This window comes from Protobothrops mucrosquamatus, unplaced genomic scaffold (assembly GCF_001527695.2).
Source record: "Protobothrops mucrosquamatus isolate PMUCROS unplaced genomic scaffold, P.Mucros_1.0 scaffold_156, whole genome shotgun sequence".
Lineage (NCBI taxonomy): Eukaryota > Metazoa > Chordata > Lepidosauria > Squamata > Viperidae > Protobothrops > Protobothrops mucrosquamatus.
In genome coordinates, this window is record NW_015386232.1 from 284,659 (window position 1) to 310,553 (window position 25,895).

A 25,895-nucleotide genomic window follows, 5' to 3' on the forward strand; every position below is an offset into this window, starting at 1 on the left:
GTCTGGCCTAGGGAATTTTAGTGGGGTTTTTAAGGGTATTTTAAAGGTTAATTTTAACGATTGGCCGCTTCAAATATTTTCTTTTAATTTGGTTTTAATGGATATTTATTGTATTGTGGTTTTACAAGGCTGTTAGCCGCCCTGAGTCCGGTGAGGAGAAGGGCAGGGTACAAATTAAATTATTATTATTATTATTATTATTAACTGGATTCGGAAACAGAATTAGTTAAAGATTGTATGATTAAATGGGCTCAAGATATTCAAGAACCAATTATGCTGGATACATGGGAAGCAATTTGGGTAAGAAATGTGAAGTTTACTCAAGCACAGAATTTAAGGGAAAATTTTTATAAAATGTTTTATAGGTGGCATTTAGACCCCCAAAATTGTCTTGCATGTATCCTAACTTGCAGCCTAAATGTTGGCGATGTGGTAATTTAGATGCAACTTATTATCACATTTGGTGGACATGTAGGGATGTAAAGGCTTTTTGGATTAAGATCTGGTGGAACATCCAACAGATTTTTAAGAAAAAGATAAAATTCACACCGCAATTATTTTTATTGGGTATTATGGAAAATTTGGATTTTAAAGAAATGAATTTGATGCTGTACTGCATAACAGCAGCAAGGTTATTGGTTGCTCAAAATTGGAAGAAGGATGTATTACCTACTATGGACGATTGGAGATTGAAGGTGTCATATTTTGCAGAAATGGCCAAGATTTCCGCATATTTGAAAGACCAATCTCAAGAAAAAATTATTTTGGTATGGAGAAGATGGATAGATTATATTCAGAGAAAGTATGAAATGAATAATTATCATATTGCTTTTGATTAAATTTTTTATTATTTTTATTTACTTAGTATAATTTATATATTACTATATTTTATATTCATGTTTATTATTGTATATTAGAGTTAAAGTATGTTAATATTTGATTGTATTATGTTTGGGTAGCTTTACTTAGATTCGGGATGTTATGTGCTTATCCCTGTATTCAGTTCTGGGAAGTCCGGGGGGGAGGGGGGAAGGGGATGAAGGGGGTAGATTTATATAAAATTTGGTGTATTAATATGTTATAGAGAAATAATGTAAATTTTTTTTGTGTGAAGAGAAGGTGGTCGGCTGGTACCCCCAAACTGCATCCGAAGGTTGAGGAAAAGAAGGAGGTGGGATGTGTAGGGTAGTTGGAAGAGAAAGAGGAGAGAGGTGTGGGTAGGAGGGGAGGAAAGGAAGAGGGAAGTAGGTAGGAAGGGTGAAAGAGAGGGTGGATGCGGGGGGGGAACAGCCGATCACCTCCGAAAATATGATGTTTAACAGGTTTTTTTTCTTTTTTATGTGCACCATATTTGTATTAAGAACTTGTTTATTTGAAAATTAATAAAAATTTGTAAAACGAGAATTGGTGTTCTCAACAGACAGTTCGTCCTTCATGAAAGATGGAAAAAGGCACACAGGATTAGCAGTAGTGACAGAAGATGGACCTGTGCTTCAAAGACAACTCCCTTCACACATGTCTGCACAAGCCGCTGAACTAATAGCTCTCATAGAAGCATGCTATTTAGCAGAAGGTCAAAAAGTGACTATATACACTGACAGTCGATATGCTTTTTTTGCTGCACACACACATGTCACCTTGTGGAAATCCCGAGGCTATGTGGGAGCAGATGGAAAAACTTTAAGGATGAAACCCCATCTGGAAGATTTCATGGAAGCAATTCATTTACCCAAGGCTATTGCAATAGTGCACTGTTGTGGACATCTAACTGACTCTGGTCTAGTCTCCAGTGGCAATAAGGCAGCGGACTATTGGGCAAAACAGGCTGCCATGATCCCAGAAACCAGAACTTGTGCAGTTGCACTAATACCAGAAGAACCTATTGATTCCCTTCCCCCTTTGTATGATGGTAGAGACAAATTAGAAGCAGATGGTGTATGGGAAGAAGGCTGGTGGGTAATAAATGACAAAGTACAGCTGCCTAGACAGCTAGTTTGGCCAATAGTGTTCACCAGGCTACCCACGCAGGACCAAAAGTGATGAAAAGATGGTTAGAGAAACGTTACAGAATTGAGAATGTGAGAAGACTGTGTAAGACAGTAATGGATCAGTGCGAAGTATGTCAGAGGAATAATCCTAAAGGGGGAGCCAAAATCCCACAAGGACATTTCAGAATTGCCTGTTATCCAGGAGAGGCTTGGCAAGTTGATTTTACAGAAATGCCTAAGAAAGGAGCAAAGAATAACCTTTTGGTGTTTTTTTTATAACAAATTTTTTATTGGTTTTCCAATTTTACATTTTAGTATTTGGAAAGCAACATCGTGATTGGGTTAGTCAATAGTTCAATAACAAAGTCTTTAGTACATATCTCAGGTTACATCATCAAAAATTTCTTCTCTATTTCCCTTAACATTTGCTATATCATATTTAAGCTAGTAAATTTCTAATTATATCAAACTCAATTGAAACTTCATTATCACATTTATCAATATGTTTTTTGCTTATACATATCCATATCCTGTTTTTAAGTTTTACCTAATTTTTAATTGCAGTACTCCAATTTAACTTTTAATATCCATAGTATTTGAGTTTCGGGTAACCCAAATTTCCTTTATCTCACTACATAAAATAATATCTAAAATACACATATTACTTACTTAAATATATCCTTATTTTATTTCATAAACATTTTCTATTTCTCATCCTAGTACATCACCACTTAATAATGGAGTATCCTTTATCATCTCAAATCCATCATCTGTATTATTTGGGCTAAACAATAATTCAAAGCTATTTCCTAATAGTTAATTTTCATTCCCCTTATAAGTCTAAATCCTCAATATTAAGCCAATTAATCCCTTATTTTTTATTATTTTCCAACAATATTTAAATCTAATAATCAAATTTCCCTTCATCTCAAAATCTCCCTTTAGCCCATTAGTTGAGACTTTAGGATCCTCCTAATAAATCAAAAGACCCCATTTTTAAACCTAACTCTAGCTTTCTTTTTATGCCAACTAGCTGCCATATCAATGCTTTTAGATCATCAGATAGATCTCCCTCCATTCTTGTACATGTTACTTGAATTAAAGGAGACCATCTAATGTCAATTTTCTGGAGGAACTGGCCCATTTATAATCATTAAGTTGTCGCCCTGGTGGCTCAGATCCCCATATTTGCTCTAGTATAGTTGTCTTCAATTCGATCTGGTCTTCTTCCTCCTCAGGTTTCTTCTGGTTTAAGTAGAAAGTCATGTCCAATTTTATAGTTGTTGTTTGATTGTCTAAGTTTTTAGTAAGCTGTACTTGTTGATCTTTAACGCCCTCTGTCTTGATATTACTTTCTTCTGCTTCTGTTGTTTTTTGAGTTGTAGGTTCTTTAGTTACAATCAGGGTTTTACTTTGTAGATTTAAGCTGGCACCTTGGTCTTTCAGTCTAGATTTAATTATCTCGGTGGCTTCCATAATTTTTTCAAGTATAAGTTTATAATTAGCCGACATTTATTGCTGGTCCTCCTCCATTTCTGACATATTTATAGATGGTCCTTTAGTGGAGGCTATTTATTAAACAAGAGTCAGTAAGTGTTCACCTCTACAATTCCTAGAAACCAATGTCACTGCCCAGCTGCTCTCTCAGCTTATAGTCTCTCTTAGATAATACCAAGGTCAAATCTGGGCTATGAGCAGGTCGCTTGTCAAGAATAATAAAAATAATAGATTGCTGTACCAAGCTTCTCCACAAGATGTCCCCGATAGCATTGAAAGTCTTTTCCAAATCCCGGGCTAGGTTTTTATCCAATTTAAGTTCTTTTCTTCTTTTTTACAAGTAAATAAAATAGCAGGTCCCCATAAGAGTAGGAACTTTTTCGGTTCCCAAATTCCAAAAAGAAATGTAAATCCAATTATATTAAGTTGTTCTTTTCAATGCTTTGTTTCCCCAGGTAGTTAAATGCTGACATTTTAGAGGGGGGGGGGAAATTCCTTTCCCTCTCTCCTCACAGGGGGAAGAGTTTCAAAAAGCTTTTAACTGGAAAGTTACTTGGGGTATAGAGAAGGTAAGATCTCACCCAATTCCTCCACGTTGCTTTCAAAGTGCTTGTTAGTAATTTTGGCCTCGGTTGGTAGCAGCTTAGCGATGGGCCATGTTGATGTCTGATTTTTTCCCCGTTGGTTAGAAGAGCTGCCCCAGATCAAACAGAAGGGCTGTCGCCCTTCTGCGATCACTCAGGGGTCCTCTTCATGCTCGTTGCCTCTCCAGGGCGACTTCCAACCCTCTTCAGGGTCCCCTGGTGGGAGAAAACCGGACGGCGGAGAGAGCGATCGTCCCACACATCCGTCTGCGCCACGATCGCAAACTGGAAACCAGAATAACCTTTTGGTTTTAATTGACATGTTCACCGGATGGCCGGAAGCCATACCCACTGCTACCCAAACAGCTAATGAAGTTGTCAAGATCATGATAGAAATAATTATTCCAAGATTTGGAGTACCAAGAAGTATTGAATCTGGCAGACATTTTACATCCCAAGTGGTCCAGGGGGTTAGTAAATACTTAGGAATCACCTGGTACCTTCACTGCAGCTACAGGCCTGAAGCCTCAGGTCAATCAGAACGCTTTAACAGAACACTGAAGACCCATTTAGCCAAGTTTTGCCAAGAGATCCATTTGCCTTGGCCACAAGTTTTGCCCATTGCTTTAACTCGAATCAGGGCATTACCTCGAGGAAAGTGGAAACTGTCACCCTTTGAAATGCTCTATGATAGACGTTTCTCATCCTGGCAATATCAAGGGATGAAGGAGAAATAAATATAACCCAATATTTGCAGAAACTGGCCCAGGTTTTGTCTCATATTTCCAAACAGGTACAAGACACTTTATCACCTGTGACAACAGCGCCACCAGCCTGGAGAGTAGGTTCAAGTGAAAGAACTCTTCCCAAGTGCAACCAGTGCCAAATGGCCAGATCCTCGCCAGGTTCTTCTCAGCACACCTACAGCTGCTAAAGTTGAAGGCATCAAGGCGTTGATCCACATTTCCAGATTGAAGAAGATCCCAGCGCCTCAGTGGGAGTGTCAACCTATCACTGATTTGAAGCTATGTTTACAACAAATCCCAGCATCACCAAGAGATCTGTTTGAAGACCTTGATTCCTGACTTCTTGTTGTTTACCTTCATCATGATTTGCCTATCGCTTTGGATTATTGCTGCTTGATATACTGAAAAAGAAGACTGCTACACTTTCAAAACATCTTTTGCTGTTTCCCTTCCATAAGAGGCATTGCCAGATTTATTTGTCATCAAGGACTCCATATCCCATGACATATTGCCATCAGATGAGGAATATACCAGCAATGACTACGAAGTATGGTTCCAGCATTTTCCATCTGAAAGGGATTCTGATGAGCCTGAGTCTGAACTCAATTACTTCTGAGGAGGGTTCTACTGGTGGTCTTTGTTTTCTCAGCCTTGGACTTTGGAGACCTGGCATGTCTCATTCTCTTTTGCATAAAAGAGGAGCTTGGGGAGTGGGAACTTATAAGGGAAAATGTTCATATGTAATGAATAGTAATAAGAATGAATGGTCTGAAAGTTTGGTCACTCAGAAGACACACCCATGTTATCCAGGAGAATGCAATTGCTGGGAACAGACTTTGATTAATGACTATCTGTCCCAAGCACCAAAATACCTATGCAAAGTGGCAGCTCGCACTCTGAGGATAGGGATCTGTCCCTCCCTGAAAATGCAACCTGCCATCCCCTTTCCCCTCCAGTGTGGGACAACAACATCTACACTTCACCTGACTGGGGAATGGATAGGCAAGTGTGCTTTACCATTTCATGTTTCTCACAGAGCAAAGAGAAGCGTGAAATCAGCTGACAACTCATCCTGTCAAAAGTGTATAAAAACCACTGGTACAGGAGCTAAAATTACTAAAACTCTGGTTTATCATTCTGATTATATATGTCAGGGAACAAAATCTACCTGCATATATATATAACCAGACACAATTTTCCACCTGTTCCAGAAACAACCAAGTGGTGTGTCACATTCCAAAGGGAATGAGGTACATTTCTAGGGCATGGGTGTATGCATATCTTGGGAAAAATTATGGCAAACCATTGGCTTATAATCATACTATGCTTGACCAAAGTCCAGAAATGTCTCTTTGTTTTGATACTTGTAAAGCAATAGACCAGACATGTCAAACACAAGGCCCAGGGGCTGGATGCGGCCCGCGAAGCCATCCTGGAAACAGTGAGGGAACGGCCCCCGCTGCCTTAGCCCTGGCCCATCTATGTGGTGGCCATCTATGCTGAAACGCATTCAGTCTTAGCTCCACAAGGCCATCTGGAAACAGTGAGGAACCAGCCCCTGTTGTGTCAGCCCCGCCCCCTGGGTGCATGCTGGGGAGGTGTCACCCTTTGTGAGGAATGAAGAAATGCTCCATCGCCTGGAAGTGGCCGGCAAATGGCCCTGGCCTACTTCACATATCCGGTTTGATGGGCTCCGGGGGAGGGGTTTCGGCAGGCAGCAGGGCGTTCTCCTCACAGCGCTGAGAGGCTGAGCCGGGTGGCGCGAATTTGATGAGAAGTGCAATGCTGCCTAGCCCCCAGCCTGCCCAGTTTCAGCAGGCAGCAAGGTGCAAAGCTGTCGAGTTTCGCACCGCCCGGCTCAACCTCTCGGCACTGTGAGGAGAGCACCCCGCTGCCTGCCAAGACCTGGCAGGCTGGAGGCTGGGCGGTATTGCGCAGGTAAGTTGACTCTCACACTGCTCATGGCACCTCCAGAGCCCACCAAGCCAGATATGTGAAGTAGGTGAGGGCCATGTGCTGGCCACTTCCAGGCGATGGTGCATTTCTTTATTCCTCACAAAGGGTGACACCTCCCCAGCTGCGTTTCTTGCCTGTTTTTCTCCCTCCCTCATCTCAAATATTTTCCCACCACTCTGTACTTAGGAATGAAGGAAGGAAAGAAGGAAAGAAAGAAAGAAAGGAGAGGGAGGGTCTGAGGGAAGTCCTGCCTTAGTCCTGCCCTGCTGCCCTTTCACCATCCCCTTGCCCCCTCCTCCTGGCCTATCCTGGGGGTCTCCCATCCTATTGCTAAGAAAGCTTTGGATACAAAGCCGGGTCTCCTCCCATGGAGAGGAAATGGGCCTCCCTCTGACTTTGCCCTCGTACCCATCATGAACAACCTGGCTAAGGAGAGCAAGCACAGCAGCAGCAGCCTTGAGGAGGAGGTAAGTGCAGCTGGGCGTCCCCTTGTGGAAGTGGGGCTGGGCTTGGTGCATGGGTGCTCGAGGGCCAGGCTGGGCATTTGATCTCTGCTGCCCACGGGTCCGGGCAGCCTGCACCACCATCCAGCCCCTCCACATGGCCTGAGAGGAACAGTGAGGCTCCTCCAGTGGACCATGCCTTGGCACTTGTCCTGGTCCCACCTCTTCTGCCAGAGACCCTCAGATCTATCCCACTCCCATAGGCACCATTGACGCGAACGATGTAGAGCTGGCTACGCCCACCCAGTAGGCCACACCCACTCCATCCATGCCCACCCAGTAGGCCGCACCCCACCCTGGCCACACACCCCTGCCCCCGAGGGCAACCACAATGCTGATGCGGCCCTCAATGAAATTGAGTTTGACACCCCTGCAATAGACCAAGGACAAGGACTGAATGGTAACTGTGGTTCCTTGGATTGGGAAAGATCATATGTTATTGAAAATAGATATATGTATGAGTACATAGGTAATAGAGCAGCTTCTGGAGCTCTTGGACACTGGTACACATCCAACAAGGAGATGGTAACAGGTCCTGCTAGCATTATGCACAGTCAGATTTGGTTTAACCTGACAGAAGGTGCTACTAGAACTGTGCCCAGGGAACATGCACCCCTATTTGCTTACATTTCAGAAATCCACCTACAAGGACCCAGTATTTTGGAATAGGGGTCTCAGGAAAAAGTAGAGACCCTTATTGGAAAATTATTGTAAAAACTGTTTGTCTACAAAAGACACCTAAAACCTACCAAGTTCATAGAGTCTTTTGGGAAACTATGAAGCAAAAGATTGAAATACCTCCAGTTACCAAAAAATTGTTCATTGATTTGGCAGAAAGAATTGGTGCAGCTTAAACATAACAAGCTGCTATGTTTGTGGAGGCACCAACATGGGAGAACAATGGCCTTGGGAGGCTAAAGAAATGCCCACTGCCAATATCTCTTCCTTCAACTTCACATGGGAAGACAGGCAGAGACCAACTCTAAGGGTTTTGCAAAGTCCTATGGTAGGAGAAAGGTGCTTTGTTTGAACAACTGGTTTCCCTTATCTTGATCCAATGGGAGAATTGGCCTGTGAATCTGGATGATTGTGCAATCACACCAAGCCTACAAAATGTTCCTGGTGGTCTAATCAAAATTTGCTCAGTTCTAATCCTTTTAATTCGTCAACACAGGAACTGTTAAATATGGAATGATCCTAGAAATCCTTCCCTTCCATGGATCACACCTGACTATTGGTATTAGATTTGTGGCCGAAGGGCATATACTCAGCTATCTTTAAACTGGACAGGAGATTGTATTTTGGGAACCATCAAACCAAGTTTCTTCTTGTTACCCCTCAAACAAGAAGAAAAACCTAGGGTCACAGTATATGATGAACTGGGAAGAGCAAAAAGAGAAATACCTGGTGGTATAGGTCAGGGCTTTTCAACCAGTGGTACTGGTACTACCTATGGTACATTGGGACCTGGCAGGTGGTACGCGACCATCCTAGAAAAGTGATAGTGGGGGAGGAGAATGAACTGAACCGGTGGCAGCACCGCACAAGCCTGAGCGAGAGATGGCTGGAGCTGCAGGGCTGTCAGGGCTCAGTGGAAGTGCCAGGATCGGTGCCGCTTTTCAGCTGATCGGCGCTTCTTCGGGGCTGTCAGGACTCAGTGGAAGCACCAGGATCAGCACCAGGCTCCAGCTGGAGCTTGGCGCTGATCCTGATGCTTCTGCTGAGCCCAGAAGAAGCGCCGATCAGCTGGAATGTTGCAGCATCTCCAGGGTCTTGTGATTTACATTCAGATGCTTGGCAACTGATTCATATTTATGATGGTCACAATATCCCAGGGTCATGTGAAGTGACCAAAACCTGCTGCAACCACCCAGCAGATGGGGGGAATAAAAACCAAACACCCTCCCACCCCACCCCCACTGCCAATCCTCAACAGAAATGCTCACAACAATGAAAACTTCGGACAGGAGGAAGAGCGCCGCTGGGTGGGCAGGCAGATGTCTTGCTCGGCTGTGGCTTGGGGGCACTTTTTTCAGTGCCATTGTAACTTTGAACAGTCACTAAGCGAACTGTTATAAGTCGAGGACTACCTGTACTTTATCACTTTTTTTCTTTTTTGGGGGGGGGTCATCAAGTTTTTGACACCTTGCTAGGTGACTGGTGATACTCGGATGTTGCCATATCCTAAAAGTGGTACAATGGGTGAAAAGGTTGAAAAGCCCTGGTATAGGTAACTGGGAAAAAGATAAGGAGTGGCCCCCTGAAAGAATCATTCAAGTATATGGTCCGGCAGTTTGGGCCAATGATGGTATGTGGGGATATCAAACCCCTATCTATATGCTAAATGAAACCGTTAGATTACAAGCAGTTTTGGAGATTGTTACTAATGAAATTTCTTCCGCCCTTAATATGCTGACAAAAACAAATTCTCAGATGAGGACTGCTATCTATCAAAATAGATTGGCTCTAGACTATCTTCTAGTCAAAGAAGGAGTCTGTGGGAAATTTAATCTAACTAATTGCTGTATCCAGATATATGATAATGGAAAAGCCATTGAGGAGATCACAGACAGAATTAGGACACTTGTTCACGTGCCTGTCCAAACCTGGGATGGAATTTTAGATTCTGTGGATGGTTTGGAGGGATGTTTGGAGATTGGAAAACAATTTTGTTCCTCATCCTTTGGAGGATTAATGTTATTACCTTGCTTGATACCTGCAATAAGATCAATTGTTGCTAGCACAATTTCTGGCATGACTGTTATAGCAACAGGAAAGCAAGATAAACCAGTCAAAGTTCTAACCCTGATGTCACTACCTGAAGAATATGCACTATTAATTTAAAATTGAAAGCATTCTATTTTCCTAAAAAGGGAGGAAATGTAGAGATCAAGCCAAGTATAATCTTTCAAAATATAATTTTTTGTGTATAATCAATTCCTCATGTATAACAGCTATCATCCATTTATTTTTGCTTGCTTTCTGTATGTGCTCCATTGTATTCTAAATTGTGCTGACCAAAGAAAATGTTTCTGTTACTTTAAACTGTGTTGTTTCAAGGGAAAGCCTAGCTAAGACATTGCAACACTTCGCTCGTCTCCCACCCCCCTCTCCTTGGATGGTAAATCTTTCCCTTCTGGTTTCTCTGCTGTGGCTTTAAAATGTAACAGCTCTCTACCTGCCTGCAAAATAACAAAGTTAATGGGCTAATTGCCAGCTATTGAGCTATTGTGTGTTCAAGCTTAGAGATGCAGAAGTGTAACGCCAGGATAGATAAGGAGATTCAAAGGAACTTTTTACACAGAAACCTTGTGATGTTTGTTGGTTATAAAAAGCAAAAACTTTTCTGATTACGTGCTCTCTGCTCTCCATCTTCTCTGCTGTCTAAAGGAGAGTGGAGTGCCCAGCATATATTCTTTGATCAAAGAAAAATAAAGCTGTGTTCTGATTCAGAGGCCTCGTGTTCAGAGTCTCATTGGGATTTATTTGAATTCTGAGATGAAAAACCTTACATATTACCTGTCGCCCAAATGACAGGTATTATGTAATGTTCATCATATGTAATGTTCATGTGATGTCTCACTTAATGATTGCTGTGATTCACTTAAGAACCATGGCAAAAAATGTCATAAAATCAGGTTTGGTCTCACTTAATAGCCAGAACACTTAATGAATTTTCTGGTCCCAATTATGTTTATAATTTGAGGTATATGTGTAATGCAGAATAATGTAGCATACACAACAAAATATTTACCATGTTAAGTGAGAAAATCTCCTTTGCCATTTAAGACTGCCATAGCAAACAAAGCCAAAGTGTAGGAAATCTGGGCAGAGTAATCACTGCCTTATACACATCAGAATATCACTGGCAGAAACCCAATGCCTTATTAAAGAAGTTTTCTTGCACAAATGATTTTAATGAAGAGAAAATAACATGGCAGATTTTAAAACTGGAACTCATTGCAATACAAATACAGAAATGTTGTGGCAGCAGAATTTAGTGGTTTCTTTCATTAATCACTGATGAATTTGAAATCTTAAGGCTATGCACATGTGATAAAAGATCTGCAAACATTTATTAAAAGATGGTACAGCTTTTCTTTTCATCTATCGTTCTAGCAAATGAGTCTAGAGACCATAATACATCTCTTATTTGCTTCAGTAAATATTTCCTGCTTTTCAAAAATACCATTTTTGAATATTTCACTTTTTGCTCAGCTGAATAGATTCTGTGTATATGTGGATTAGGTACCATTTACAAGCAGTAGAGGAATATTTATTAATCACTTAGCAAATGTTGCATATTCATTCCACTAGAAACAAGGAAAGGGAACAGGATGGGATGATGCACGAAGAGTGAAAATATTCCTTCTCTTGTTTTGGTAATAACTTTTCAGGGCCAAATATATTAGAACTACTTGATCTGGGGCATACTATTTTTGTTCCTTCAGGTACTGCTGCTGTTGCAATGGGATTGAAAAAAAAGGGTCTTTGAGGCGCTTTTATATTCTCTTCATAATTCCAGACTACTTCTTTATCTGCTTTTTCTCTTGATTCTCTTCTTCATTTATAGCAACAGGAGGCAATTATTCTTCTCTCTCCCTTTCTTTCCAGTGATCATGAGAGATAAGGAAGGGGGGCAGTGCCTGACCAGAGCCTGTGAACAGCATCTGTCTTTTTTCATTGTCTATCTCTAAGCGACTCCAAAACTATTTTGGGATGAAGAGAAGAAAAATAATGCAATCAATCAAAAATAACGCCCCTGGCCTCTGGCCCTTTGTCTTGCATGGCTGGTAATATTTAACAGGTAGTATTGACTGAGTAACTTGTGGGATTGTTAAATACATATAATGGAATAGAATTAGAATTTTGAAAGAGACAAAAAATATGTTCTCTCCAAAGGCTAAGATTTTAAATAAATGCTAAGTTAACAGCCACTATCACTGGCTAGGTCTTCCAAAGAAGGTGGGGATGACAAATAAACTGTAGTTTGAGTAAATCTTCACCCATCAGCTTTTTTTAAAAAAAATGCATAGGTATCAAAAAAGGTAGCAAATAAATATGGTTGATTAACTTCTAGCTTTAAATCAATTGATGTTGATAGCAATAGCAATTAGACTTATCTACATCCCATTGTGCTTTATATCACTCTCTGGGTGGTTTACAATGTCAGCATATTGCCCCCAACAATCTGGGTCCTCATTTTAATGACCTCAGAAGGATGGAAGTCTGAGTCAACCTTGAGCCTGTCAGGATCGAACTCCAGACTATGGGCACAGTAGCCTGCAATACTGCATTCTAATCACTGCACCCCCAGGGTTTATACACTAGAATGGCCCAATTTCTTGTTCCATGCTTCTTATGTTCTTAAAATGTTTTAGCATATTCTAACAAGCCAGGTTCTTTATCTTCCTTGCCACTAGAAAATAACTTGGGGCAGTTGTGAAGTCTCGCTATGAACTTTCATTGTTTCTCTCTTTGTATATGAAACTGCAGTGACTGTTATCTAGAGATTTGGAGTATGATGCCAACAATATTATCATAATGTTCTACTATGTTTCTTCATGCTTTTTGACTTAGAAGAGGCTGTGCAGGAGTATACATATGCCTGGAAGTGATTGTGGGAAGGTGGATCCCCATTCCCTATTTAATAAAAACATTTGTAATATAATTTATGGATTTCCTTGCTATCCCCAAAAGCAGAAGCAAGGACTAGCTTTAATTATATGTGAAAATATTGCAGATTTCAATCACTATACCCTAATAAAGTCACAAATGTATTTTTACTGCAAAGAATACTGTGTTTTGAAAACTTTTGCACAGTGTAGGTACAAGATTGTAATAATGATTTTTAAAGTATTGCTCTGGTTATCTGTAGGCTGCAAAACTGTACTATATACATGTTGGTAATTGTTGGGAGGAACTCCCCTATTCAGGCTCTTCCAGCTGGGATTTTTGCAAATGGTGCAGAGGAGAACAAATAGAATGTGAAGCCAGCTACCGGAAAGAGAGCTTTTAATCATGGAGATTAAAGTTGAGTGACAATTCAGCATGAATCCCCGGCTAGCTAGAAAGAATGGTCTCCAAATGTGAGTTTTTATACCTTTTCTTGGTTTTCAAAACTGTCATTTCTGATTCGTCAAACAGTGTCTATTGATGAGTTAATTTATCAGATATTGCTCAGGAAAAGGTTAATCCTTGCCTCCGGAGAGGATCTGATGTGTTCTTATTTGTTATCTATTTGTTATTATTATGTTTCTGTCCTAATCCTATCAGTCTTAATTGTTGATAGCCGGTCTCACATTCCTGGTGTTTCAGCTTATCTTGAATGTTTTTAAAATTGTTACTTTGTATCTGTTGTGTTAAGTCAGTGGTTCTCAACCTGTGGGTCGGGACCCCATTTGGGGTCGATCGACCATTTCATGGGGGTCGCCAAGCAAGGCTGTCCGCCATTTTTTTTGTCCGCCATTTTTTTTTGTCCGCCATTTTTCCCCCTTTTCCGGCAGGTGCCTTACCTCCCTTGGGCTGGGCCAGCTGGTGGTCGGCCTGCTCCGTCTCTGCCGCTTGCCAGCTATGCCTCAGCCGGCGCAGGGGGCGGAACCACGCATGTGCGGCGCTCCCGGGCAGGGAAAGTCCTCGACTTACGACTGGTTGGGTAGTCCTCGACTTACGACCGGTTTAGTCCTTGAATTACGACCGGTTTAGTCCTTGAATTACGACCGGTTTAGTCCTCGACTTACGACTGGTTGGGGTCACGGCATTTAAAAGGTTGAGAACCACTGTGTTAAGTGTTTGCTTGCCTGGGACTGCTTAGCTTGAGTCAGACTTTTGCATTGGGCTTCTTCTATATTGGTTAATGTATGTTTGATCAAATTGTATTCTTTTATTGGGGTGAAGGGGGTTTCTCATCAATTCCCCCATTTTGGGCTATCACTGGTGTTCCAATGATTTGCCCAACTGGTTCTGTATATACCTGATAGTGGTGATCAATCTGGCACATCCTGAGAGAGGTTTCCTTGCTCTGTTATTTGCCTCTGATGGGAGTCATGCAGATCTTTAGGCATCTTAAGCCTAAAGGAATTAATTGGCATAGACAGCAAAGGAGGATTCCACCTACTATGACTGTGATTATGCTGGTGATGAGAACTTTTAACTAATGAAAGTCTGATAACCACGGAGAAGAGCCAGGAGAGGTCCCAGGATGATTGGTTATGTCCAATGTTCTGTGCTAATTCCTTTAAAAGTTTGATATCTTGTTCAATTAGTCCAGATTGGTCAGATAGGTTGAAACAGCAAAGTCCATGGAATTCTTCACAGCCATGATTATGCCTTAACAATAAATAGTCAATAGCTGCTCTATTCTCGAGGGTTGCTTCTCTGACTTGCCTTAATTCCTTGTTTAAGGCATCTAGGGCATGGGAGGTGGTGTTTAAACTTTTTGCTAGGGTACATGCCAGACTGTTGAGGTTCCTGGAGTTATGTACTGCCAGTCCTGGCACTCCCACTAGCGAGATAGCCAATGCAACATATTCTGCTTTAGTAAGGAGGGAGACTTTTGAATCACAGTCGGGTGCTAGAGTGTGGAAGCTCCTCTTTTGCCGCCTACGCAGAGAGGGCATTAACATAGTTAATTGCCCAAGTGTGCATAGTCCTCCTGTAGAGTTAGCTGGTAAATAGGAGTAAGCCATTTTCCCAGAGTAAGAACCATCCTTGTGGAAGTTTCATATAGCTATAAGAGAAAATGACAGGTTCAGTGTGGTTACAAATTAACTCTGTATTGTTGAGGTTATGGATTTCTGTAAATCTTGATGTGTGGTGTCCTATTAGTGTAAAACATGTTGCTGAGTGTGTGACAGCTGTTACCTGAAGGGTGTACATGCTCTTGTCTTTTGTGTCTGTACTATCTGCCCGGTCAAAAATGTTGGTGTATGTGGCATTAAGTGGGAATCCCCTGAGTTTGGTGTCGTTAGTGATAGCTTCTGGTCTTAGTTCTACCCCCATTAAACAGGTGGTCAGAATATCCTTTACTGATCTCCCTCCCAATAGGCAGAAATCTTTAGTATTTAGTACTTCTTTTGCTAAAATTCCCATACATTTCCCTTTTCAGGGAATAATTTTGGTTCCATAAATCCGGTGGTGAATACAATACATGCAAATATACAATACATTCTTATACATAAATTTACAATTTTGGAGTCAGATGTCTTGCCCTTACCCTCCCCCATTTGGTTCAGCTTCAAAGAGTTGCTTCAAGGTCCACTCTTTGGTTTCTGGGTCTCTTCTGAGTGTTATAAGTGGTACCTTTGGTGTACCTTAGGGTTGTGGTCTACCACTGCAGGTTTTATATGTGTCCAATGAATCCATCTTTTACTGCTGTGTGCGTTGTCAGCAGGACTTGGTAAGGACCAGTCCACTTAGGTTGCAATGGTGATTTTCTGACATAGGCTTTTATCCAAATCCAGTCTCCTGGTTCGAAGAGATGCAGGTTTTCTTCCAAAGGCAGGCTCTGCTTTAGGGCACTCTGTTTCCACAACTCCTGAAGCTGTTGCTGTAGGGCTATAAGATAAGAAGATAAGACCACCTTCCCTCTCTCTAGGCAGAGGGAGTGTGGGTCCAGACCTTTTAGTGTGTCAGGTGGGCAGCCGAACAGTAGTTTGAAAGGTGAGATGCCCAAATCCTGTCTTGGCCAGGTTCTACGGTGGAACAAAGCTATGGGTAATACTTGGGGCCAGGGTAGGTGTGTCTCCTGGCACATCTTACCCAGGAGGGTCTTTAATTCTCTATTCTGGTGTTTTATGCCCCCTGACAAGTGAGGGTGTGCCGGTGTGTGTAGCTCTTGTCTGATTCCAAGAGCCTGGAGAACCTATGTAATGACTTGTGATACAAAGTGTGTCCCTCTGTCCATATCTAAGTCAGTTGGGACCCCAAACCTGGGCTACGTCTTTCAGGAAGTGTCTGGCTATCTCCAGGGCTGTAGCGTGGCAGCAGGGATATGCTTTTACCCAGTGTGTTAATTGGTCCCTGCACACCAAAATATATTGGTAGCCACTAGCCTTTGGGAGCTGTATGTAGTCTAACTGAAGTTTTTCAAAGGGACGTTGAGTCCATGGTCATCCCCCTTGGTGGATTGCCTTTTTGGAGGATGAATTGTTTGCTTGGCATGTTTGACATCCTCTGGCTATGCGGGTAGCCTCACTGTATATCCCTCGAGCATACCATACCCTCCTTATGGTGTCCACCATAACTTGTATCCCGCAGTGCACCTTGGAGTGTAATTGTTGGCATATTAGACGTAGTAGATGCCTAAGAGCTATGGGTCTCCCATCAGGGACCCAACAGAAACCATCATGATAGGTTGCTTCACATTTTTCTTCCCAAAATTTGGTTTCCTCTGGCTCTAGCAAGTCCAGGTATTGTATTTTGTTTTCCAAGTGTGTTGCTGGGAAGGTGGTGGATACTGGTACAGGTTGGGTAGCAGCCCATTTGGCTGAGGCATCAGTGAATTGGTTACCTCTGGTGATGCTAGAGTCATCTCTTTGGTGGGCTCTACAGTGGATGACTGCAAGAGAGGAAGGTAGCTGAATGGCTTTGACTAAATCAAATATAAAGTCAGCGTGGACAATTGGTTGGCCATTTGATGTTGAAAGGCCTCTTTGCTTCCACAGAGAACCGGTTACATGACAGACTCCAAAGGTATATCCGAATCAGTATATATATATTGGTAGACCGGTTCTCTGCCATTTTGCACGCTTTTCTCAATGCGATTAGCTCAGCTGCTTGTGTGCTGTAGCACAGTGGCAGCGCGGAAGCCCAAACCATTTCATGCAGGGAAACGATGGCTGCTCTTGTCACTCGCTTTCTTTCTTGTAAGTAAGAGGAACCATTAGTGAATAGTTCTAATTCTGGGTTTTGCAGGGGGTGTCGGTTAAATCTGGGCAGGGTAATTCAGCATCCTGTACCAGATGTAAGCAGTCGTGCAAAGGTTCAATTGACAGTTCAACGGGCAGGAAGATGGCTGGGTTTAGGGTGCTGCAGCGCTCAAAGGAGATGTGCTCTGATGTAAATAAATCTGCTTCATATTGGGCTAGATCAGGGGTCGGCAACCTAAAATGGTGAAAGAGCCACTTGGACCCGTTTCCCTCACAAAAGAAAAAACTGGGAGCCGCAAAATGTGCGCATGCGCATGCACACACACGTAACGGGGCTTAATTGAAGAGTGGAGCCTAAGGCGACACATGCACTGGCCCTGCCCGCGTCCAGCTCTGGTATGGACGGCTCTGCCGTCCTGGCTTCTCCTCCCCTCAGAAAAGACTGCTCTCCCCCCTTTGCTGAAGCGGTGAGCGGGGGGGCTTGCCTTGGGCACGGTGGGGCTGCTGGAGGCTGAGGCCCCCAAAAGTGCGGACCAGGCTATCTTCCATAGCGGTGGGAAGGTGACTGCAGGAGCAACACCCTGCTCATCTCCCCCGGCAGTGGCGGCGGTGGCGGCGGCAACTGCGGAGCCATCTGGTGGTGTTTACACGGCCCTTCCTCCATGTGACTGAGATAGGCAGCACTGCCCCGCTCCACCCCGCCCTCATTTCCCCAGAGCAGAATTGGGGCCGCACCAAAGGAGCCAGCTGAAAGTGGTGCCTTGGACTACCCCTCTGAGGATGGAGCTTTGGAGGAAGGCCGGAGTGTGGCACCCTTGCCAGAGAACTAGTCAGCCCCACTAACTAACATGTGAACCCCACACTAAGAACAGCCCTGCCTAAACTGAGTTCAATCGGACAGGAAAGTTCCAATCCGATGGAGACTCCTGCGAAGTCAGCTCGGTCATTGGGATCACGCAGTTCAGTGGGCTTGGTGCCCCCCCAAGCTATTAATTCAGAACCAGGCAGCGATTGGCTTGCAATCAGTTGGACAAAACAGGTGGATAGGATTGCAGCCAATGATAGTAGGACGTTAGAGCCGCCAACTCTGGTCTCCACCCGGGCGAGCGAGCGAAACCCCGAAACCTTTTGTGTTCATTTGCAAAGAGAAGACGCCAGTGGCGCAGGGTCCGGGGGGGGGGAAAGACAGCTCCGGATGGAGGCAGCCACGCAGCCAGAAGCCAGCGGTCCCAGCAGAGCAGCACGGAAGACCTACTGGTTAGTGTGGGAGGCTCCAGCATTGCCAGTGAGCAAGGTCTGGCGTCCGCAGCCCAGTTCTGCAGCCCAACGACCAGATGGACCAGCTTTCACTGCTTCTTTGCAAACGAACGCAAAAGGTTTCAGGGTTTTGCTCGCCTGCCTGCCCGGGTGGAGACCCTGCGCCTCCACTTCTCCTGCGGCCGGGGAAAGAGGGCCGGCCCCGAGCCTGTCCTGGAGGATTTTTTAGGCCCCAGATACCCCCCACCCCCTCCCCCATCAGCCCAGGGCCAGGCATTGCAGCTCCGCAGCAGGAGGGAACCCTCTGGACCTTCGGTTTTCCTGGCTTGCCAGCGAGGCTTGCAAACTCAGCTCCTGCCAGGGAAGCAGCACCTTTTGGGACGGGCTCTGAGCAATTGCACGGTTCAGGGAAGGAGCACGGAGGCCTGCAAGCAGGCAGGCAGGCAGGCAGGCAGGCAGACTCTGGGCAGCACAAACTAAGCAGCGACAGGAGGGATGCGGGGCCTTGGCTTGTTGCTTATCAACACTGTGCTCAGTTCATGCTGCCCAGCGTCTGGTTCCGCCGCCGCTCAGGCCCCTTTTTTGCCGCTGGAAGCATGCCGCATTAGCTGGCACCGCAGGGGGTGGTCCCATGGCAACGCTGACAGTCCGGGCCGTGCGCCACCGGTGTCTCCGGTCCCGAGCCATGAGCCGCAGGAAATATCTGGGCCCAAATTGTCCGCTGCAAGGACACCCCACCCACGGCAGCGCCGCCAAACTGCTTTCTATGCTGCTGGCGTCCCCGGGCTGGAGCAGTGAAAGCTGATCCAGCTGGTTGTTGAGGATGCGGAACCGGGCCGCGGACGCCTAGCCGCTCCGCTCGGACCGCCGGCTTCTGGCTACAGGGCTACAGGGCTGTCTCCCTCCGGAGCTGTCTTCCCCCCGTCTATGTCGAGCCCATGGCGAACAGCGTCCCACAAACCAAAGAAGTTGAACCAATCAATTCAAACTTCTTTCGTGAGAAGTTTGAATTGATTGGTTCAACTTTTTTAGTCCTATTTTTTTTGGGCACTGCACGTGGCTGGGAGCTGCAGGAGACAGCTGAAAGAGCCGCATGCAGCTCCAGAGCCACGGGTTGCCGACCCGTGGGCTAGGTGCTGTTGTATGAATGCTTGACTTTGTGATTTTAGCAATATAGCAAACACATTGTGGGGAACTCACAAGATGAGGGAATGACCTAGGACTAAATCTTTTGATCACTTAACCAGTTCCACTGCTGCTGCCACTGCTCTTAAACAGGGAACAGTTCATCTTGCTACGGGGTTTAATTGGACAGGGTAATAGGCTACTGGTCTGAGTGTTGGACCGAATCTCTGTACCAGCACCCCTGAACTCACACCATTACACTCGTAGACAAAAGGGAAAAAAGGCTTTTTGTAGTTAATTCTTTTGTCCATTCAATGGGATCTGGTTGATCCTTTGCAGTTAATTGGATCAAAGGTTTTGCCATTTCCCCAAAAGAGGGAATCCAAGGGCGGCAGAATCTCAAGACCCCCAGTAAGACTTGGACTTGATGCTTGGTTTGTGGGTGTTTCATTCCCAGAATGGTTTTAACTCTTTCTGGTGCTAACTCCTAATTCCAGGAGCAATGATGTATCCTAAATAGGTTACTTCCTTTTTTAAGTATTGTAGCTTTAAGGGTGAGGCTTTGTGTCCTCTCTCACTCAGGCACTCCAATAGGTGGTAGGTGTCAGTCCTGCAGCTTTCCTCTGATTCAGAGGCTAACAATAAATCATCCACATACTGTATTAAAGTGGAATTGTATGGTAGGGAAATGCAGGACAGGTCTGCTTTTAAAATTTGGGAAAACAGGGTGGGGGACTTGGTGTAGCCCTAAGGCAGTCGAGTCAAGGTATATTGCTGTTTGTCCAGGTGAAAGCAAATAGATATTGCAATGCAGAGTCTACAGGGATACTAAGGAAGGCTGTGCAAAGATCTACCACTGTAAAGTGGGTGGCTGATGCTGGCACTTCTGTGATTATGGTTGCTGGGTTAGGTACCACAGGTATTCTGGTATCACGTGACTGTTAATGGCTCTCATATCATGCATGAAACAAAAAATAGGTTTTCCTTCGCTATCTAACTTGGGTTTTCAGACTGGGAAGGTTGGAGTGTTACAGGGGGAGGTACATTTGCACAATACCCCCTGTTTCAGATATGCCTTTATTAATTTTCGAATGGGCTCTATCGCTTCTGGATGTATTCTGTATTGGGGAATGCATGGTGGTGGTCCTGCCTTTACTTGAATTGTAACTGGGGTAGCTCCCTTTAATAATCTCACTTTGGTGGGATCCCATCCCCATAGAGAGGCTGGTAAACTTCTGAGATCTGCATGCAGCTGGATTTCTTTGTCAGTTGAACACATCATGGTAAAATGCGGGTGTTTGAGCAGGATGTCTAAGTGAAGCCCTTTTGTAGTGCATTTAATGGTTGCCCTCAGCTTACAAAGCAGGTCTCTGCCCATAAGGGACAGAGGAGATTGGGGACAAACGGTAAAGAGGTGTTCTAGGGGAAAAGAGCCAACTTCCACTTTTTGGTTGCTTGTGAATTCGACCAAGATAATTTTCCCTCCCACCCCCACTATGTTATCCTTGGCCCCAGGTACTATTGAATCTTTAAAGAGTGCCTTAGTGATAAGTGAGGAGGTGGCTCCAGTGTCAATGAGACATTCATATGCCTTTCCCCCTATAGTTACTGTCAAAAATGGTTCTCCATTGGGGCCGTCCTTTAAAGGAATAGCCAAGCCTGTGAAATGTAACTTTGAATTCATCATAATCGTTTTCTAGTCAGGATATGTTGTATTCCTGTCGCTCCCATTGGGCTCAGGCTCAGTCCCTATCTCTATTCTGGTGATGTGTGGCTTCCCTATGGAGGGGGGGTCTCAGTCGGTCATGACGATTCTGGCTTGCTCTGTTGTGGCTTTCACACCTTCTACTAATATGTCCCTCTCTGCCGCAGCGGGTGCAATGCCTGCAGAAGGTTTCTCTATTAAGTTAGCATTGTCGGCATCTTATCCTTCCCTGGGGGGGTCTGTGCTGTCTTTGCCTGCTAACCTCATTTAACATCACAAAAGCCTGTAAATCCTCCCTTCTCTCTGCTCTTTGTCTCCTTTCTTTTTCCCTATCTTTTTCTGCTTCTCTCCTTTCCTTTTCTTCTTCTGCTAATCTTTCTCTCTGGTCGAATACAAAGTTTGTGATCCTGTGCAACTCTGAGATGTCTAATGTCGATCAGTTAGAGATTATTTTATGAAAGTGCCCCTGATTGATTAACGAAGGCAGTGGCTAGAATTTTTTGGTCCTTTTGACAGCTTAAGTCTAAATGAGTGAATGTGATTCCGGCTTCTAAGAGATGGACCCAGAAAGCATCCGGGGTTTCCTTATCCCTCTGCATTATTCTTTGGAATTCAAACCAGTTCAGGGGCCTTCTCCCTATCTCCTGGAGGGCTTCCATTAAATTATTTTTAGCTCTCATATATTCGCCCCAGTGGTTTTGATTCTTATAATCCCAGTCTAGGTGGTTAAGGGGCCAGGCGACTCTAGCGGGGGCTACTTGCCCGGGTGTAATTATTATAGGTCGCCTGGCTATCTCCTCAGTTTTTTCAAAAAGCTTCATTAGTTCATCTTTTGTTAAGAACACATGTAATAGCTGGGCCATGTCTGCCCAGGATGGATTATGGGTTTCCACAATTGATTTGATAGTTGTTATGACCGACTGGGGGTCTGAGCGGAAAGTAGGAGTTTCCTTTTTCCAAACAACCAAGTCAGATGGGGAGAAGGGGTGTGTGTTAAAATATGTTCACCTTGGCTCCTCAATCATCCAGGTACAGGTCTGTTCAGCAGAGGGGCCATGATTTTTGGTTCTGGGTCATCTAAGAGAGGTTGAGGTTTGAGCTCAATTTGTGTCTGGTCCTTTAATCTGGAAAGTTCACCCCAGCAACACCAATAGGATAGCTGGGCCAGTTCTATCCTGGATCTAAGTGATTTCAGAGTTTTAAATTAAAATGTGCTGCCTTCTGGCCAAATCTGTCTTTCGCACTCATCTCTAAGCAAAGCAAATTTTTTGCATAATGTCTCTTCTTCATGCCTGCCTGAACGGGTAGCTGATTTCTGTCCCAGGCCTCAAGCAAGCCTTTTACTGGGGAGCCTATATCGACCCTTGGACTGGAACATCCCATGATTCCCTATTTCTGATTTAGGGGTTCATTTCAGTTCAGTCGGGTCTGGCCCGTGGAGGACTCTGGTTTCTCTAACAGAATATGGGTCGCTCCTTCAGGGATTCTCTACCACAGTTTAAGACCAAAAAGGAGTCTTTGAGGACTCATCTGCTCCCCTTAGAGAGTATGGGTCACTGTCAGAACCCATATCTATCATATTGCATACTTCCCTGCCTCTCTTTCTCTCGTTTCCCAATTCCATTCTCTTCTCTCCCTGGGTTCTGCCATACTCCTAGAGAGGAGGGGGGAAGGAGCACGGATTTATTGCCTTAGCTTCCTCTGTTGATACAATGTAGCATTTTGCTTCCTGCCTCCTTTCCCTATTTCTACAGTGTAACATTTCACCTTAGCTTCCTTTATTGCCGCAATGTAACACCTCGTGCTCCTGCACTGTATCTCTCTTTGAACTTTCTTCTCCCTAACCTGTCAGCTAGGAAAAGGGGGGGGGGGAAAGAAATACAACCTATGGAGCCTGGCTTATTTCTCCGCTCTCAAAAGAAGGTGTGAAGAGCCATTTGAACATCATGCCACGACCAGAGTCAGACTGATGTTATCTCCCCTTTCCTACAATGGACTTAACACTTGGGGATTGGTCGGTTTGAACCATCTGGATGAACTATGGGGTTGAGTTTGCTTGGGGATACTTTAATCCATCGATCTGTACAGGAGTCCCTCAGATCCTGTCTAGTATGCCAGCCATCAGCTTCTCCCAATAAAAGTTCCTTTTGGAAGAGCTTGCTTCCATGAGTTCTGTTTTCTTGGGATGAGGTGTTGAGGTGGGTCCTGACATTAGACAGGATATGCAATAGTAGTCAACCCAGAAGGACAGACCTTGCCGGGGGACTATGCAACATCTACCATGTCGGACAAAGGTGCGGAGAAGGAGAAAGTCACCGCAAAAGGGGAGCCCTCCCTTTGGTCGGAACCTTGCCAGCTGTCTGACTCCGAGATGTCCTATACCTCGGAGGAAGAGGTGGTGGAGACGCCCAGCCATAAACCTCACTGGTCCATGGGCATAGGCAAGAAGGACAAGTGGAATAAAAATTTGAGAAAGGTGATGCTGAGGTGGGACAGCCACCAACCAGGATGGAAACAAGAGATGGAGATATCATTACACCTCAGCGATGGTGAGGATGATCACAGGGAGCAGTCAAACTGGATCCTGGAGAAGGCAATCGACCTAATGAAATCAACCCTCGTCTCCCTCAAGGACGAAAAGTTCGAGCTCCATGGCCACACCATTACTGTGAACTGCAGCACAAGAGATACCGATGGGGAGTCTGATGCTGAGACCGCAGCCGTCATGGGGCCAGCCCCCACTCCCTGCCACACAGCAGCTGCTGATCGAGATGGACAACACCACAGATGACGATGTGGGCACCGATCCATCCAGAAGTTCCCACCGCTGGATGTGAAGTTTCAGGGAGAGCCGCGGCGCCTGGGGTTCTTCTTAACCCAAGTCCTCAACTACATGGAAGAATGTGGCTGAGACATCCTAACCGACAAGGCTTGGATCCACATCGTACAGGCGTGGCAGCTGACTGGGTGGTGGACCTACACGACTCTGATGCCCCTGAGCTCCAGAACTTCAACCAATTCATGTTCTCCCTTAGACAGCAATTCGAGGACCCGAAGGCCCATGAGAAGATTAAGACGGTGAAGCAAGGCAGGTGCCTGGTGGCCGAGTACACCCAGGAGTTCCGAGCCATTGCCAGTAAGCTGAATTGGCTGGAAGACATCCTGCTTAGCCTCTTCAAGGATGGGCTGAATTACGATCTCTACGATGCCTGCCTTCCTCGAGGAGACCCACGCCGATTGCATGATTGGTACATCCTGGCAGAGGATGTCAAAATTGACCTACTCAAGAGACATCGCTGGGGAAAGCCATGGAACCAATCACCCCCTGAGCCACCACGCAAGCCCGCGAAGTCTCAACCCACAGCTAAGAAAACTGCTGGCTGTTTCAAGTGTGGGAAGGAGGGACATCGTGCCACAGAATGCCGCTCGAGGAACCCCCAGCAGAAGGCCAAACAGACACCAGCCTGGAGATCAGGAAGGTTGCCCACCAAGCCACAAGAGCCAGCCATGAGGAGCACGGAGGCTGTTGAGTCCCCCCCTCCACCCAACAGGGAAAAGGGACCCCGGCCTACACCATGGGAGCATCTGATTTGCCAGACGACCACTCCAAAGATGAACCCCTGGTAAGTGGACCCATCGTGCCCCTCATACGGACAGTGACTATCCTAGCCCCCTCCATGCCTGAAGCTGTGAAGGTTAAAGCCCTACTAGACTCTGGCTGCACACATTGTCTTATTAGCCCAACGCTGGTGGGAACCCTGGGCATTCCGGTGAGGAGGCTGAAGAAACCGATATCTTTTGGTCAATTAGATGGGTCCATAGCAGGGGGAATGCCAGCTACCCTAGCCACGCTACCGATCCACCTAACTCTGGGGGACCACAAGGAGACTATAACATTCGTGGTGACCCCAGGCATGGAGTGCCCAATAATACTGTGGTTGGCGTGGCAAAAGAAATGGAACCCCAGCGTGGACTGGAGGACAGTGGAACTCAGGTTCCCAAAAGGAGATTGCCACCCCAGGGAGCCCCCGAGAGCTCCCCTCTGGAAAGAGTAGCAGTGGGAGAGGAAACTGCATTGCCTGAAATACCCGAGGAGTACAAGGACGGGCGGACGAGCTACCCCCCACTGACCCACCGACTGCGCGATAGAAATCAAGCTGGGAGCAAAGCTCCCGAAGTCTAGACTATACTCCATGAGCCCCGAGGAGCTACGAGAAATGAAAAAAATTGTAGATAAAAATTTAGAGAGGGGCTTCATTGAGCCAGCTTACCCAAAGAAGGTAGCAGCCTCCATCCTTTTCAGGGAAAAGAAGGATGGCACATTGCATATGTGCATGGATTACCACACCTTGAACGCCATAAGTGAAAGCAACCTGTACTTTCTCCCCCTCATGAAAGACATGCTGTCCCACCTATCGAAGGGAAAAATCTTCACAAAGCTAGACCTAAGGGAAGCCTATTATCACATTAGAATTAAGGAGGGGGACAAGTGAAAACCGTGTTCAACTGCCCTATGGGATGTTACCAATTTAAGGTCTTGCCATTTGGGCTGCAGGGAGCCCCTGCAGTTTTCATGCAATGGGTCAATTAGGTACTGAGGGAGCACCTATACCAGTGATGGCGAACCTTTTAGAGACCGAGTATTTATTTATTTATTTATTTATT